The sequence below is a fragment of the Sarcophilus harrisii genome, chromosome 5, assembly GCF_902635505.1.
Source record: "Sarcophilus harrisii chromosome 5, mSarHar1.11, whole genome shotgun sequence".
NCBI classification, from domain to species: Eukaryota; Metazoa; Chordata; class Mammalia; order Dasyuromorphia; family Dasyuridae; genus Sarcophilus; species Sarcophilus harrisii.
In genome coordinates, this window is record NC_045430.1 from 56,434,468 (window position 1) to 56,452,573 (window position 18,106).

The window sequence follows — 18,106 nt, forward strand, 5'->3', positions numbered from 1 at the left end:
GGGTTAAAAAAAAAAGCCTGTATTCTTCCCAATTATACTCCCTTTCTGCTATCTAATTGCTTTTTAGCTGATTAATCATGTAATCCCTTTCTGCTATCTGATTGCTTCTCTACTTATTGATCACTTCAGAGTCCTGAAGTTCTAAAGGTGTAACCTCGGCTGCCATCATGCCCCACCTGTCTTTTGTTTGAGATTTTGGAGCTGGGTTCTGCCTCTCATTTCCCTGGGTCAATCTATATTGTGAATCCCAGTGGAAGCTTCTGTTGCATTTTGAAGATAGGGTTCTTGGTATTTTCTCACCCTGTCTTCTCAATTTATTTCTATACCTATATTGAGCTCTAAGATGTCCTATTTTCCCACATTGAAAGCATCAGTGAGTCTCTCTAGAAGTCTCTTGCCAAGAGGGACCCTGTCTTTCCATGTTCATCATAATCTGGGTATAATAAGCCTTTGTGCCCATGTGGCACAGTGTCTTATGATCTCCTCTAAAAGAGCATCTTTGTGTAGTGCCTATATAATTTTTTTGCTAACCTCATTAGCATTTTCCTTAGCCAGTTGTCTTAGCAAAATTCTTGTAGCTGCATTTTCTCCAGTGATTCTTGTGATAGCTGTTTACAGACGTTCCACAAAATCAGCAAAGGATTCATTGGAATCTTGCTCTATTTTTGTGAAGGCTTCCCCTTGATCTTTCCCTGGGAGGGAACCCCATGCTTTTATTGCAGCAGTAGCAATTTGCTCATACACTGCTATGGGGTAATTAATCTGTGCTGAATTGTCTGTGTACTGACATTCACCTGCTAGTTGGTCAAAAGTGACTTGTATATTGACTCCAGTTTACCTACTTCATTGGGCTTGTATCCTACATAATGCACTATATTCAGAAAGCCACAACAAGTTTTGTCCAGGTTCTAAACATGTCCTTGCTATGGATTTCCAATACTAGGGGTTAAAATTTCATAAGCCAAATTCTCTAGTAACATCTTAACATAAGACAATGTAGCCCAATAAAGAGTGCAACCCTTTTTCAAATTCTTAATTTTTTCCAGATCAAAAAGAGTGTATCTTCTCCTTTGTTGACCTGAAGAATCAAGCTCTTCAATCATAAGATATGCATTTATTAAATCATATATATCCTGTCCTTCTTTTTTAGCCTTAACTAGTGCCTTTTCTAATCTTGTCATAGGCTGCTTCATAGGTAGGGCTGATTGTGTTACTGCCTCTTCCCCCTCCTTCTCCTTCCACCCATGAAGGGCTAATTGAGGGGAGAGGAACATGAGATGGGGAAAGTCCTAATGGCTTCTGCTGTGAAACACCACACTCAGAATTATACTTGACTTCTTTCTTATCTAATTCTTCACCCTTTTCACCTAGTTTATCTGGATCCTCCCCCTTCTGCTCTTTCTTCTTTTTTCTTATTTTAATATTTATATAAGTTCTTAAAGTCAGTTGTACTGTTATATGTATAAAGTGGTTCTCTGGAAATTGAGTCATCTGTTATTGTTGTAGTATTCACATAGTTGCTCTCCTATTAATTTCCACTAGTCTGGATCCAATCTTTTTACCTTAGAGAACCAAAGAGACTTTACTTTACTGTACTGTTTCTAAAAGTTCAATGATATGCTTCCAAGTTACAATTAAACCTTGATTTTTTTTTATCATTCTGACCAAGCTTTCGACATATTTTCCTTTTGGTGGAGAAATCTCCTTTCTAAACATCTGTCCCATTTTTGCTGGAATACTACTTTAGCCCTTAACAAAGTTTCCTTGTCTATTTTTGTACTCACCCTAATTTCTGATTCATAGAGACTTTTCCACTGAACTCAGGATCATGTTAACCCCACATTAGGGATGCCAAAATGTAATGTTCTCCTTTGTTGGTTCAGTTTTCCTGGGGGACTCTGGGAACAGCCTTCATTTCAGTTCAGAGTAATCACCACAAAAATCAGCCAGGTATTAAAGTCCAAATCCTTTATTATCTCTTTCAAAGTCTTGTCTCCTTTCCTGGGGGCCAGTTAGCTTTCTTAGAGGGCCTATCTCTCTCCTTGGTCCTGAGAGTTTGAGCTCCTTCCACCAGTCCTTTGTCTTCTCTGCCTCTACCAGCTTCTTTTCTGTGGCTCTCAGTCCTTGCTTATATGCTCCACATTGAGAATAAACCAATCATTATGTCACTAGGAAACCATTATTTGTTGTAGGATTAAATCAGTGCTAAACTAGATTTAACCATTGTCTCCTCAATTCCACTTAGTACCTTGTTTCAAGTTCTGGCCCATAACAGTCACTGAATTCCTATACAAGCTTTTACAATTATGATTTGCCACACGCAATAAAAACAGATAATGGACCTGAATATATACTTCTAAATATTTTGCATCCTTTTGTGCATAGTATCAAATTTTACATACCACTGGGATATCTTTTAATCCTCAAGGACAGGAAATAGTAGAGAGGAGAAACAGAGACATCTAAACACTCTTCCAAAACAAAAGAATGGGGGAGCCACAGGTAACCCTAGAGAACTTCTAAATTTAATTATCCATATCATTAATTTTTAAAATTTTTGATAAAGATGCATTGGTTCCAGCAGACAGGTTTTATAAGCCTCCAGAAGGGCAATGTCCAGTGCGAGCAGCTTCACTATCTTTAGATAATCGCCAGGTAAGAGATCCATAAAGTGGTGAATGAAAGGGCCCAGATAGATTAACTGCTTGGGGGAGAGGGTTTGCTTATATCTCTACAGATAGAGAAGGAATCAGACAATTGCCAACAAGCACTATTCACCTTGTCCATCAGTAGACAAACGGAAAAAAGAGAAAAACCTTGAACAAAGGAGAAAAATCAAGAAACATTGGGTGATTCCATCTCTGACTACATGTACCACTGAAAAAGCATGACTTTTAATCCAATGTGTATGGCAACTGACTCATGATCATCAAAAATTGTTGATAAAACTGTTCCAGGACTTTAAAACCAGCAGGAATCATTGGATTCTCTGAGACATGATAAGACTATTGCAGGGCTTCAAAACTTGCAGGAATCATTGGATTCTCTGACACATAAAGTAATGGACAATAGATTGGTTTTGGACTATCTCTTGACTGCTAAAGGAGGTGTATGTGTGATTATTATTTATATACCCTCCTTCTACGACTTATGGAAATCTTTTACAAAACCATGTTGATTCATATTGTTTGTTATATCACTATTTCCATGTATAATTCATATTTGTTACACCACATTGAGCCTCTGCCAGCTGTGAGGAGAGCCATCACTACTAGCCTGTGTTATATTACTATGGGCTTGTGTAATACCTCCCATGCTGATGGATTTATGTATACCTGTTCCAAGTGAGACCCTTCAGAAACCCGCTATCAAAATCTGGTTTGACTCCCCATTTCCCTATGGTGTTTTCAGCTTCCTGGTGATGTCTTCCTGAGACATCAAGGATGGTATGACCACCCTGCCTTTTTTTATGTTCTCACTTCCCTCAGAAGACAAGGAGGGCATGACCACCTATGTTCTAAAATAAAGGAAATTGGAAGATGTAGAGGGCAAAACTTTTGAGAAGTATATTTGTAACAAGGTGATAACTCAGTGGAATTAATGAGACAATGATTCTCTAGGTTACATGTACTTTGTACTTAGTATAGTTCTACAAGTTGACACCTATTATACAAGATTGACACCTATGATGATGTAGTTATAATAGAGTATATAAGAGCTAAGAGATCTGGGAGGGAAGATAGACTCAGAGATAGACAGAGAAGACAGAGACCTGGAGAGTAGAGGGTGAAGGGCAAAGGGTGGAGGCTGGAGGCTGGAGGCTGGAGGCTAGAGGCTGGAGGGTAGCCGGTAGAGGGTAGAGGGTAGAGGGTAGAGGGTAGCGGGTAGCAGGTAGGGGGTAGAGGGTAGAGGGTAGAGGGTAGAGGGTAGAGGGTAGAGGGTAGAGGGTAGTGGGTGGAGGCTGGAGGCTGGAGGCTGGAGGCTGGAGGACAGAGGACAGACTTGTGGTGGCTGACATGTCTCCTTCACTTCTTCATTAAGACCAAGACCCATCTGAAGGCTAACCAGAACGTTACACTTATTTATTTTGTGGTTTGATTTATCTAGTTCTGAGAGAGCAAGATTGAGATCTCCCACTATTATAGTTTTGCTGTCTATTTCTTCTTACAACTCTCTTAATTTCTCCTTTAGGAATTTAAATGCTACACCACTGGCGTGTATATATTTAATATTGATATTGCTTTATTATCTATGGTACTCATTAGCAAGATACAGTTTCCTTCCTTCTTTCTTTCAATTGTATCAATTTTTGGTTTTGCTTGATCTGAGATTAGGATGGCTACTCTTGTTTTTATTACTTCACCTGAAGCAAAATAGATTCTGCTCCAGCCTTTTACCTTTACTACATATGTATCACTCTGCTGAAAATGTGTTTCTTGTAAACAATTTTGACTTTTCATCCAATCTCCTATCCACTTATACTTTATGGGAGAGTTCACTCCATTCATATTTATGATTAAAACTACTAATTCTGTATTTCTTGCCTCTTATTAACCCCAAATTACACATTTCTCTTTCCTTTTTTCCTTTTCCTTCCTCCCCAGTATTTTACTTATGAGTACCACTTGCCTCAAGCAGCCCTCCCCCTTTAGCATCCCCTACCCTTTCTTACTTTCCCTTTCCCTTCTTTTTGTTTTCCCTTCTATTTAGCCCACTCCTTAGCTAATCATCTTTCCTCTCCTACTTTTCTGTAATGTGAGAGAAGTTTCTCTGTGAAACCAAATATGTCTAATATTTTTTCTCTTTGAGCCAAATCTGATGCAAGGTTCTCAATGTTCATACCCCTTCCTTTTTTCCCCTCAATTATACCAGGTTTCCTTTGCCTTTTTGTGAAATGTAATTTCCCTTATCTACCTCCACTTTTCTCTTTTTCCAAGTACAATCCCCCTTTCATCTCTAGTTTCTTTTTTATATTATAACAGTAAAATCAAATTATACATGCATATCCATAACAGAAATACAATTCCCAAGAATTCTTTTTACCTTTTTATGCTTCTTTTGAGTTCTATATAAACAAATTTTTTTGTTTAGCTCTGGTCTTTTCATCAGAAATAAATGTCATTGAATGTCCATCTTCTTCCCTGAAAGACAATGCTCAGTTTAGTAGAGTAGTTTATTTTTGGCTGCATTCCAAGTTCCTTTCCCTTTTGGAATATCAGATTCTAGGTCTTTCAGTCTTTTAAGGTGGAAACTACTAGGTGGTGGGTAATCCTTATTATGGCTCCTTGGTATTTGAATTATTTCTTTCTGGATGCTTGTAATATTTTTCCTTGATCTGATAGTTCTGAAATTTAGCCACAATATTATCTGGGGTTTAAATTTTGGGGTATCTTTTGGGAGGTATTTGGTGAATTCTTTCAATGGCTGTTTTACTTTCTGATTCTATGACATCCAAGCAGTTCTCTTTAATGATTTCCTGAAAAGTATTGTCTAGGCTCTTTTTTTCAATCATGATTTTCAGGAAGTCCAATAATCCTTAGATTGTTTTTCCTAGATCTATTTTCCAGGTCAGTGGTTTCCCCAAGTAGGTATTTTATATATTTTTCATTTTTTTGGTTTTGCTTGACTGATTCTTGATATTTCATTGAGTCTTATTTTCACATTTTATATGAGTCTCATTGTCTTATTTTCTACATTTACTTTTTTTACTTCTTAAATGAATTTTTAAATTAGTTGTTTTGGTCTATGGATTTTTTTCCCTATTTCACAAATTCTGTTTTATAATGAGTCATTTTTCTTTTTTCATTTCACAAATTCTGTTTTTCTGGGGGTGTTTTCTTTTTCCATTTTGTCATATCTATCTTTTAATGAATTACATTTTTTTCCATTTGGCTAAGTTTATTTGGTAGTGAATTTTCTTCAGATAATTTCTGTGTTGCCTTTTCCAAATTCTCTTGCAAAATTTTAATTTCCTTTCCTCATTTTTCTTTTAGCTCTCTTTTAAGATCCTGTTTAATTTCTTCTAGGAGAACCTTGTATGATGGGGACCAATTTATATCACCTTCTGGGGCTTCATCTGGACATGATCCGTTTTTAATCTCCTCAGGGTTTTAAATCTGTTCTTCTCTTTCACCATAAAAACTATGTGTGGTCAGAGTTCTTTTTGTTTTATTACTGAATTTTTTTTAAAAAGTTGAGATCTGTTTTTAGGGCAAGGGAGGTTGTCCAAGCTCCCTCTACAAATGGCAGCAGTGGCTACACTGATTCCATGATACTTCACTTCCAGTGCTGGGTGGCCAAGTCTTATGAAATTCTGGTGTTTCAAAGTTCACTACTTACTTACCTTTTGTGTTTGTGTTGGATGTTTTATAACTTCTTTGCTGATCTACTGGCTTACAGCCAGGACAGAGTATCCAACAGTGCTATAGAGTCCTCCCTGCAGATTCTCCAATGTGCAAAACCCCCACCACTCCTGGTCTGTACTCAGCCTGCTTGTGCTTGGCCTTCATCCCAAAGTGAAACAAAACTTTTCTTGTGATCTTCAAAATTATCCTCTGCTGGTAATTTATTACACTCTTAATGTTCATAGATTCTGCCCTTCCAGAACTAATTCAGAGGCTGGATTTTGTAATTAGTGTAAGGGTTGTGGGAGAAGACCAGAAAGAAACATGTGTCTTTTCTTGCCATCTTGGCTCCACCCCCCCTGAGCTTTTATAAGTCTGCTTAACAAATCTTTGCAGCATAATAGAGCCTGATAGCCTTGGCATTGACATAACTTTCAGGTATCCAATGTCACATTCATATCATATTTAGGGCCTGGAGTAAAATTTGGTAGAAGTGATTGAGTTTAAGATTATGTTTCATGTCTTCTAGTAAGATTTAAAAAGATACACTACATAATGATAGAGACATGGTCCAAAGGGAGTTCATGTGAGAAAGAAAATCTTCAGTCTTAGTGGACTACAAGTTCAATAGGAATTAACAGTGTGGTGCGGAAGTCAAAAATACAAATGCTATATTAGAAAAAAAAGTAAAGTATAGGACCTGGAGTCAGAAAGACCTAAATTTAAATGTGGCCTCAAACACTTACTAGCTTGATCTTGAACCACTCTGTAATCATATTTGTCTCAGTTTCCTCTTCAGTAAAATGAGCTGGAGAAAGAAATGACAAATCATTCCAGTATCTTTGCCAATGTGAGAAATGCTGGAAAATTGGGTCTCCACAGTGTTGCAAGCTTTGAGATAGTGTGGGATTGGGATAGTACACCACTGACCAAGAGGTTTTCAGAAAGTGAGAGATTAAGGAAGATTAGGATTCACAGAACAATTAAATGATCAATAGAAACCTTGAGCAAACAAGGAACTGGTAGGCTAGGAAGGCACAGGTGAATTCAACCAATCAGAAAGGGTCTAGTGTTGTTTTTTTTTTTTTTTGAAAACCACAAAATTAAAATAATACCCCATCCAGCCCAAACAGGACTTGACCAAATCACTACTGTGCCTGCTTAATAGGCTAACTGAACATTAAACAACACTCCCCAGAGGAGTTTTCTGCCATTTTTGAACATGGGATGTATGGTGGGGGAGGAGGGGGATGTTTTATACATATGCAAGGAAAACATGTACTGGGTATATCAGAAAGATGATAACTCGGATAAAATGGATCAATCCTTTCTCTGAAGGGAGGGGCTGCATCACACAAGCAAGTATAAAGCTTCCCCCATTTCTATACTCAATGCTCCCTCTTCTCGAAAAAGAGTGGGGCTCATTTCTGGCCACAAATATTAAGATGATTCCTTAAGATTCTTCTTTAATAAATTTTCCTTGATATCTGATTTTCAGTGTCAAGAGTGTTACTTCTAACACCACGAAAACTCCAGATTGGATCACGAAGCCCAATATGACTGAAATGACTGAACAACAAAAGAAAAAGAAATTGAACAAGCCATCAATAAGTTTCTTAAAAAAAATCTCCAGGGCCAGTTGGATTAAAAATGAATTGTCCATTTGAGGACTGTTCTTAAATATCAATGTAAAAATTTTACATAAAGTACTAACAAAGAGATCACAGCAACATATCACAAAGATCATACACTATGAGCTGGTGAGATTTTTACTAGGAATGCAGAACTAGTTCAACATTAGGAAAATTATCAGCACAATCAACCACATCAATAACAAAAACCATATAATTATATCAATAGATGCAGAAAAACTCTTTGACAAAATACACAATTCATTCCTATTAAAAAGACTAGAACAAATGGGATTCAATGGAGATTTTCTTAAAATGATAAGTGGTATCTATCTAAAACCAAGAGCAAGTATTACTTATAATGGAGTTACCTTCAAGTCTTCTCTGTAAGCTCATGAGTGAAGCAGGAATGTCCATTAATACTACTATTATTTAATATTGTGCTATAAATGCTAATTATATCAATAAGTCAAGAAAAAGGAATAGAAGGAAATTTTTGAAGCAAGTTTCTTTGATAAAGTCCTCATTACCAGATAAAAAGAGAACTACGTCATATTTACTTTTTTTAAAAGCTATCCCCTATTAATAAATGGTCAAAGAATGCAAACAGGCCGTTTTCAGGAGGAACAAAAGTCAAAGCTATCAATAGTCACATGAACAAATGCTTTAAATCACTATTGATTAGAGTAATACAAATTAAAACTCAGAGATACCATCTTGCCCCAGATTGGTTAATATGACAGAAAAGGCAAATAACAAATGCTAGAGAAGTTGTAGAAAACACTAAGGAAACTAATGCTCACTCTTGGTGGAGGTATTAGCTAATCCAACCCTTCTGAACAACCATTTGGAATTATGGCTAAAGGACTATAAAACTGCATGGCTTTTGACCAAGCAATACTACCATTAGATCTATATCCCTAAAGAGATCAAAGAAAAAGAAAAAGGACCTATTTATACAAAAATATTCATAGCAGTTCCTTTTGTGGTGGCAAATAATCAGAAACTAGGAGAATGTCCATAAACTGGATAATACCTAAGCAAGTTGTGGTATATGATTGTGATGACAAGCAAGGTAGTTTCAGAAAAACCTTGTAAGACTTACGTGAACTCATGCAAAGTGAAGTGAGCTGAACCAGGAGAACATTATATATTGTAAGAATATAATGTTAAGGATGACCAACTTTGAAAGACTTTTAACTACTCTGATCAAGAAAATGATCTAAGACAATTCCAAAGGACTCATGATGCTATCCTCCTCCAAAGAGAAAACTGATGAACTCTGAGTAGAATAAAACATTCTTAAAAAAAAAAAAAAAAAAAAAAAAACTTTGGTTTTGTTTTATTTTGTTTATTTTTTTCTTTTACAACATGGTTAATATGAAAATGTTTTATATCACCATACATGTATATGTAAAAACTAAATTGCTTGTCTTCTTAAGAAAAAGAGGTAAAAGAGAGGGGAAAAAATTAGAACGAAAAATTCTAAGAAATGATTATTTTAAAATTTACATATAACTGGGAATAATGAAATAAATCAAAATAATTTTTTTTAAGTTTTTGTTCAGTCATTTCAGTCTCATCTGATTTCTTGTGGCCCATTTTTTAATATTATTTTTTCCATCATTTTCACATACACATGAAGAATTTCCAACATTCCTTTTTGTAAAATTTTGTGTTCCATTTTTTTCTTCCTCTCTTACCCCTATCCCAGGAAAGCCAGTGATCTATTATTCTTTGGGGTTTTCTGATACTGGCATGATTTGCCATTTCCTTTTCCAGCTCATTTTACAGATGAGGAAACTCAGGCAAATAACATTAAATGACTTACTCAGGGTCACATAACTTGTAAGTATCTGAGGCCAGATTTAAATTCACAAAGATAAGTCTTCCTGATTTCAGGTCTGGTGCTCTATCCACTGCATTACCTCGCTGCCCTATCATTCCTCTATCCCCACAAAAATTAATATTGTCGAAAATGACTTCTTCAAGCTACAATGTATTTCTCTGCCACTAAGATTTTTCAAGTGAAGTTTGAATTACTATTTGTTTCTTGGCCAGAAACTGGGCTAAATGGATTTAAAGATCTCTTCCAGCTGTTTATTTTTCTGATTCTTTAATATTATTCATGAATGAATAAATGAATGGAATTATCTTCCTGCCACAAATATTTTTGCATCCAAACACTTATCAAAAGCCTGCTTTAATCAAGACTTTATGCTAGTTGTTGAATGAATTAGAAATATTCTAGATGTCATATACTAATAAAAATTACTTCTCTCATTCAGAGATGTTTTAAAAGATTCACATAGCATTCACTAGCAAGCTAAACTGATTTAACAATTTAATGAAAATATGCACATACTTAAGATCAGACTAGGTTGGCATCTATAGCAATTACTTTACTGAAACCCACTTCATCATCCAAATTAGAAAGCAAGGTCAAACTTTTATATAATCCTATATAAATTTATTTCTTTCAGGGATTATAGTGCAGGAGGTGTTTAAAGAGCATACATCTATAACACATTAGTACATAGACATAAATATCTCAAGTATAAATATGTAGGACAGCAAAAGAATTCATTAGCTTCCTTAGATGCATACAAAAAAGGATACTATAGCAAGGCGAATCATTCAATTATATACACTATAAGATAGTCTTAACAAGTAATAGTATCTAAAAACCATTACATTGAATTCCCAATTATTTTTTGGTCTACTTTCCCCTGGCTTTTTGTTGAGTGTAATTTTTATTGCATCATGGTCTGAAAAGGACGCATTTACTATTGCTGCCTTACTGCATTTGAGTTTGAGGTTTTTATGTCCTAATATATGATCTATTTTTGTATAGGTTCCATGAACTGCTGAAAAGAAAGTGTACTCCTTTCTGTCTCCATTTCATTTTCTCCAGAGGTCTATCATATCTAACTTTTCTAGTATTCTATTTACCTCTTTGATTTCTTTCTTATTTATTTTGTGATTTGATTTATCTAATTCTGAGAATGCAAGGTTGAGATCTCCCACTATTATAGTTTTGCTATCTATTTCTTCTTGCAGCTCTCTTAATTTCTCTTTTAAGAATTTAGATGCTACACCACTTGGTGCATATATGTTTAATATTGATATTGCTTCATTATTTATGCTACCCTTTAGCAAGATATAGTGTCCTTCCTTATCTCTTTTAATTAGATCCATTTTTGTTTTTGCTTGATCTGAGATCAGGATGGCTACCCCTGCTTTTTTGACTTCACCTGAAGCATAGTAGATTTTGCTCCATCCTTTTACCTGTATTCTGCATGTATCTCCCTGCTTCAGGTGTGTTTCCTGTAAACAACATATTGTAGGATTCTGGCTTTTAATCCATTCTGCTAACCGCTTCCTCTTTATGGGGGAGTTTACCCCGTTCACATTTATAGTTAAAATTACCAATTCTGTATTACTTGCCATCTTGTTAACCCCTATTTATGCTTTTCTCCCTTCTTTCCCCCTTATCCCCCTTCCCAGTATTAAACTTGTGAGCACCACTTGCTTCTCACAGCCCTCCCTTTTTAGTATCCCTCCTCCCCACCTTAGAGTTCCTCCCCCTATCTTACTCCTTTCCCTCACAGTTTCTGTGTTTTTCTTCTACTTAGCTTATTCCTTCCCTTTTCACTTTTTCCTTCTCACTTTTCAATGAGATGGGAGAAGTTTCACCATACATTGAATATGTCTAAATTTTTTTTCTCTTAAAGTAAATTCTTATGGCAGTAAAATACCCACTATATTCACCCCCCTCCATTCTTTCTCTCAGATATAGTAGGTTTCCTTTGCCTCTTTGTGAGATATAAGTACCCTACATTGAATTCCCAATCCCTATATTTATGCCCACCTGCATTTTTGATTTCCTTCACAAGCTAATTGTACAATATTTCAGAGTCTGATTCTTTTTGTACAGCAAAATAACGGTTTGGTCATGTATACTTATTGTGTATCTAATTTATATTTTAATATATTTAATATCTACTGGTCATCCTGCCATCTGAGGGAGGGGGTGGGGGGTAAGAGGTGAAAAATTGGAACAAGAGGTTTGGCAATTGTTAATGCTGTAAAGTTACCCATACATATAACCTGTAAATAAAAGGCTATTAAAAAAAAAAGTAATAGTATCAGTGAAGAATGCTTTTAAGATGGAAGGTTAATATGGTTCAACAGTGAGTGAAACAGAGAAATGCTTCCTGGCTACAAAATGACAATTCCATGGAATCTCCTGAAATTGGAAACTGGATTTCAGTGCTAAGTCTGAGAGAGAGAAAAGATTCACATTTATTGCTTTTTATTCAATTAGTACTAGTGAGTAGTGACCTTACAATAGAAGCACTCAAGAGTCATGCTTTAGTGGGTCATTCTGGGAAATTCCTTATCAGCTTTACCTGAGGTAAAGAACAATCTTCCTTTCCATGCAAAGAATTGAGGTCAGATATTCCTGCCCCAGGTGTTTGCAGGCAGGGTGATTCCATTGACACAAACTAATAGTGGGGGGGGGGGGGAAGTATATTTGAGCTACTAGAATTATTTTAAAAATCAGAACAAAAATGCCTGACTTCCGACCCAAGAATACTGATTTGTCAATTTAATTAAAAATTAATGTAACAGTTATAACAGTATCAATTATTTTATCTAGTTTGTGAACTGTTCATTGAAAAAAAACTATTAAAGCTACCCAGAAGGCTCTACTTTAATGAAATAGGTCCAATAATCACTGGAGAAAAACTTGGGTTTCAAACTCCTAAAGTCTCTGATGAATTCAGTACTTTATTCTTATTGAGGAGCAATATATGCCTTCTTTCTTCCAGTACTTGATCAAACATGCTTTCAGTAATTAAAGCAGTAATAGGGTAAGAGGATAGGGAAAACTATTGCTGCTATAATCCAATGTAGAACAGAAATGGGGAGAAGAGAAAATTATCTTCAGGATGTATTGGAAGCAGAAAGGAATAGCTCCAGTCAAAAATTAGAAGCAATCAGTTAATGTTAGGATAAATAGGCTTATTAAGTTACATGAAGAAACTCAAAGATTCAAGGTAATAGATGTAATCTCCTTAGATACTGCAAAATTTCTACTTCCTCCCATTTTAAGACAGTTTGATCCCTTTTGTATAGGTAGCTGAGTAATTCAAATATATACGATTGGAAAAAAAGCCCAAGCCACTGTAATTGAAATTGAGGGGCTAACCTGCTGAGCCACAATACAGCAGAAACTAATCAAGGAGGCTTTTCTCTTTGGGGATCTTACACCTACATAGAGGTATGCCGTTCTTATTTCTGTGGAATACTTTGAAGGCAGGGCTCTCACAAATCAAGATCATTCTCTTTATCACTTTGGACAAAATGAAATTTTCTGTTTTGGGTGTCTAAAAATAGCTCCTGATCAAAAGACTACCAATTTCACTGGAAAAGGGCCTCAGAGGCATTCTAGGCCAATCCCTTCCTCTTACAGATGAGGAAACTGATGCTCAACATCATACAAGTAGTAAGTGGGAGCTCCAGGATTTATATACAAATTCTGTGACTACCAATTCAGCCATCTCTCTATTGCATGGAACTATTTTCTTTTTCTACTTTTTTGATACCAAGTCATCAAAAAAGATGGAGCAGCAATGATGCTTGGGGAGTCAGGAAACCCTGAATTTGAATTCTGTCTCTGAAACATACAATCTGTGTTACCTTGGGCAAGATGACTAATCCAGGATCCCCAGGCAATTCTAAAGCAACAAATTGGAGGCACAGCAGGAGAAAAAGATCTTCATTGGGAGACATATCAATAAAATCATAGAATCAATATATTTGTATCTATGTCTATACACACACAAATATATAAACATTATATATTATTTGTATGTTTATATACACATATGTATACATTTGTGTATAGATTTGCCTGTGTGCAAATATACATACATGTGTGTATGTATGTATGTATGTAGTGTGTATATAGTACCAGTACTGGAATCAGGAAGATTCCTTTTACTGAGTTAAAATCTGGCCTCAGACATTTACCAGCTGTGTTACCCTGGGCAAGTCAATTAACCTTCTTTGCCTCAGTTTCCTCACCTGTAAAACAACCTGGAGAAGGAAATGGCAAACCACTTGAGTATCTTTGCCAAGAAAATCCCAAGTGGGGCATGAAGACTCAGAAGTAATTGAAATGATTAAACAACAATAAGAACACACATACACACACACCTATATGTAATACATTTTGATTTATATAGAGGTGTATGAATATATATATATATATATATATACATATGCATGTGTGTTTATATATACATATGTGTATATAGATATGTATATGTATACAGATAGATATACCTGTGTATGTATTCTTAATATAATCTGCAAAACAGGATACAGAATTTCTCATTATGATGATGAGATAAGTGGCCATAAAGAAGCTCAACTCTCAAATACTTCCATAGAAATTTTTAAAGTATGCCACATTTAATAATGATAGAGAAACTTAAAAAGAAATAAAGTAATACTGCTTCATTCAACCCAGGATTACAGCCAAAGAAAGCCAGAAGCCTATAGAAAATAAGTCCCGGTAGGGAAGTCACTTTCAGGCCAGGTCTGAAATGAACCAATATTCTGACCAGGGACATGAAGGAGATTATTAGCCATGAGCTTATTCCACTTTAATAGACAAGGGGTAGGGTGGGGGGGGGGAGATATGCAAAACAAGAAATAAGGTGTGGAAAATAGAGAACAAAGGGAGAAAATGATTATTTCTCACAGTTGGAATATGAGAGAAAGAGGGCATACAACATGGAGGATAGAAGGGAACAGTAAATATCTTCCTTATCTTACTATTATCTGAATCAGAAAAAGGCAAGTAGAGTATTCTCTACCATCACTACCATATTCATGACTATGTTTGTAAAAGAATTTAGTATGACAATACATTAAGCTGAATAGCAAAATAGAAGACAGGAAGAGAAAGAGAGGAGAATTTGGGGGGAAGAAAAGCATCAGGGAGGAATTAGATAACCTGATCAACTTGGAGTTTAGATTATAAGGAAGCAGAAAGAAAAATGGAAGAAATGAAGGAAGAAAGCTAGGAAGGAGGGAAGGATGGAGGGAAGGAGAACTAGTAATTGAGGTCTGGGCTATGTAAAGAGAGCATACATAAAAGAGGGCACACACAACTTCAACTATATATATATGTGTGTGTGTGTGTATACAGACATATGTATACAGACATGTATACAGACATATGTATGTGTGTATACATTATATATATATATATGAATGTATATGTGTGTATATATAGGTTCCTTATTTTTTACTAACTCCTTTTTAAATATAAAGATGGATAAAAGGACAGAAATAGGAAAATATACAATATACAATACAATAAATAAAAGAATATAAAAATATGTTGTTTACAAGAAAGGCCCTTGGCCACAAAGATAGATTGCTACAAAAGTTGTTATGCTTCATGAAAACAAGAGTGGCAATCATTTCCTTAGACAATAGGGTGAATAGATAGGGTTTCAATAGTTTAACAGGGAAACTATGTTATGCTTAAAGGAGCCACACATAATATAAATACTTAACCTTTACAAAAGAAATACCTAGTATCACAGTCAATAACAAGATGTATGCATTAAATCTTTCTTATGTGCCAGGTACTGTTCAAAGTATTGCTCATAAAAAAAAATAAATAAATAAATAAATAAAATAAAAAAAAAGCATGGTCCATGCTGTCAAGGAATTCACATTCCAATAGAAGAGATAACAAACCATGAGAGACAAGACCATATACATTATAAATGGAAGAATTTAAATACCCAAAGGAAAAGTTAATCAAATTACAAAAAGAAATAGACACTAAAATTATAATAGTCTGGGACTTGTGGCTAGATAAGCTATTAAACAACAAACAAAAAACAAAACAAAACAAAAAAACAAACAAGAAAGAGATTAAGGATTTGAATAGTATTTTATGAGAGTTAGATATGCTACATAGCTAAACAAAGGAAAATACATGCATCTTAGGTGTATTTAATACCTTAGTGAAAAACAACTACATTTTACTTAGTGAAGAATTTATGACCTTGTCAAGGGATAAAAAGAGAAAAACTAAAATATTAAACATATCTTTTATTTAACAATTTGTGATAAAAACAACTATTCTCAATAAAAGCCACTGGAAAAGCATTCAAACTTAATGAGAGACTAAATTAAAGGGATTGGTTAAAGAATAAATCATCAATACAATAGATAATCTGATCAAAGAACATTATGAAAATTCAGCATACTATTATTTTTAGACTGCATCCAAAATAGTATTTGAGATAAATTATATTAAAACATTTTCAAAAGAGAGAAAGAATAAACCAATTGTGTACATGACATGTTTGCAATGAAAACATTATAAAAGCAAACCAAAAAATAAAAAGAAACAAAAAAATGAAAAAAAATCTTAAAATCAAAGTAGAGATGAAAATGTAAAGCAAAAAATAATGATAAAGAAAGCTAGATTGTAGGGAGACATTTTTAAATAGCAAATTTAAATAGTAAATTAAATCATATTAGTTAATATGAACTAACCAAAAGGAAATCAAGTTTCTACCTCACAAATCAAACTAGTCCAAAAATATTTTTTTTTGCTCAATTACATGCCTTGCCCAAAATGATAGGAGAAAAAAAAAAAACCTTAGAGGATAATACCCCTAAAGAATTTCTGCAAAAAAATTATTGACTAATATGTTAGCCAAGCAGCTATAACAACATTTAAGAAAATATAGACTGTGATTAAGTTAGGAATATACAAAGAATGCAGGGTAGATGCATTATTAAGAAAACTGCAATCCCACTGTATTAATATAGTAAAAGATGCAAAAAAGGTTTTTGGTCAAAAAATTAATTTTTAACATTAAAAACAATAGGAATAAATGAGCCTTTCCTTAAAATGATACTGAGTAGCTATATAATATCAAAATGAATCATGATCTGTAATAAACCCCAGAATCCTTTCCTGTAAGATCAGAGGGGCAGCAAAGACATACAGTTTCATCACTATTTGTTAATACAATTCTAGAAATGTTAGATAAAGCAATAAGGCAAGAAAGAAGCTGAGAACATAAGCACAAGCAAAGAGAAAACAAAGTAATTGCTTTTAAAGATGACAAGATGTTTTATTTAGAAAACCCTAAAGAATCAACTAAAATTAAAAAGAAAAATCATTAACATTTATGTAAAGCAGAATCATACAAAATAATTCCACAAAACCATCAGACTTTTTATATATTACCAATAAAATCCAGACTAAAGGGGGGAAAAAGAGAAACACCATTCAAAAGAACTACAGAATGTGAAGAATATTTGGGAATTCATCTATCAAAATATATACAGTATTAAAATAACTGTAACAACTACAAAATGAAAGTGATGAACTGTGATAACTTGAGAAAGAGGGATTAATTGCTAATAGCTGAATCATGGTGACATGATAACACCTATAAAAGTCCCTAATTTATACATTCAATACCAAATTAATCAGTCTAACAAAGATTTATTTTACAGAACTAGAAAAAATAATAAAAGTGGAAATATAATGTGAATGGAAAGAACAAGCACTAAAAAAATAAAAGTTTGGAAAATTTCCAAAAACAAGCATGGCTCCAAAGAAAAGATATGAGAAGACTCCTTCACCCCACACCTTTACAGAGGTAGGGTGTTTACAAATGTGATGCATTGAATATATTTTGAGATTTTTATGTTTTCATAGGTTATGCTCATTTTCTCTTTTCTTTTTCCTTTTTTTTTTTTGATTTTGCCTTTCCTTTTTGAAATATTAATCAGTGGAACAGAATAATTATAAAAGATGCAGAAGAAAATGAATGTAGTTGCACAGTATTATACTTGATGAATCTATAAGCTAATATAATGGTCTAATGATGTCAAGAAAAATTGCAAGGAAAAATGAGAAGTTATATAACACAACTTAGGTTCAGACCAAGAAATCACTGTATACCACAAAATAAGCTCCAAATAGATTCATGATCTAAAGTAATTAAAAAAAAGGTCATATCAAATAAATTAGATGAGCAGGAGAAAAAAAAACCTATTTATTACCATGGATAG

General features: G+C 34.4%; 1 protein-coding gene across 3 annotated transcripts in view; it reads right to left on the reverse strand.

Annotated features, from left to right (window-relative positions):
- Positions 1 to 18,106, reverse strand: part of TRHDE (thyrotropin releasing hormone degrading enzyme) — a 530,611-nt gene that overhangs the window by 354,980 nt on the left and 157,525 nt on the right. The gene's annotated exons all lie outside the window — the stretch shown is intronic.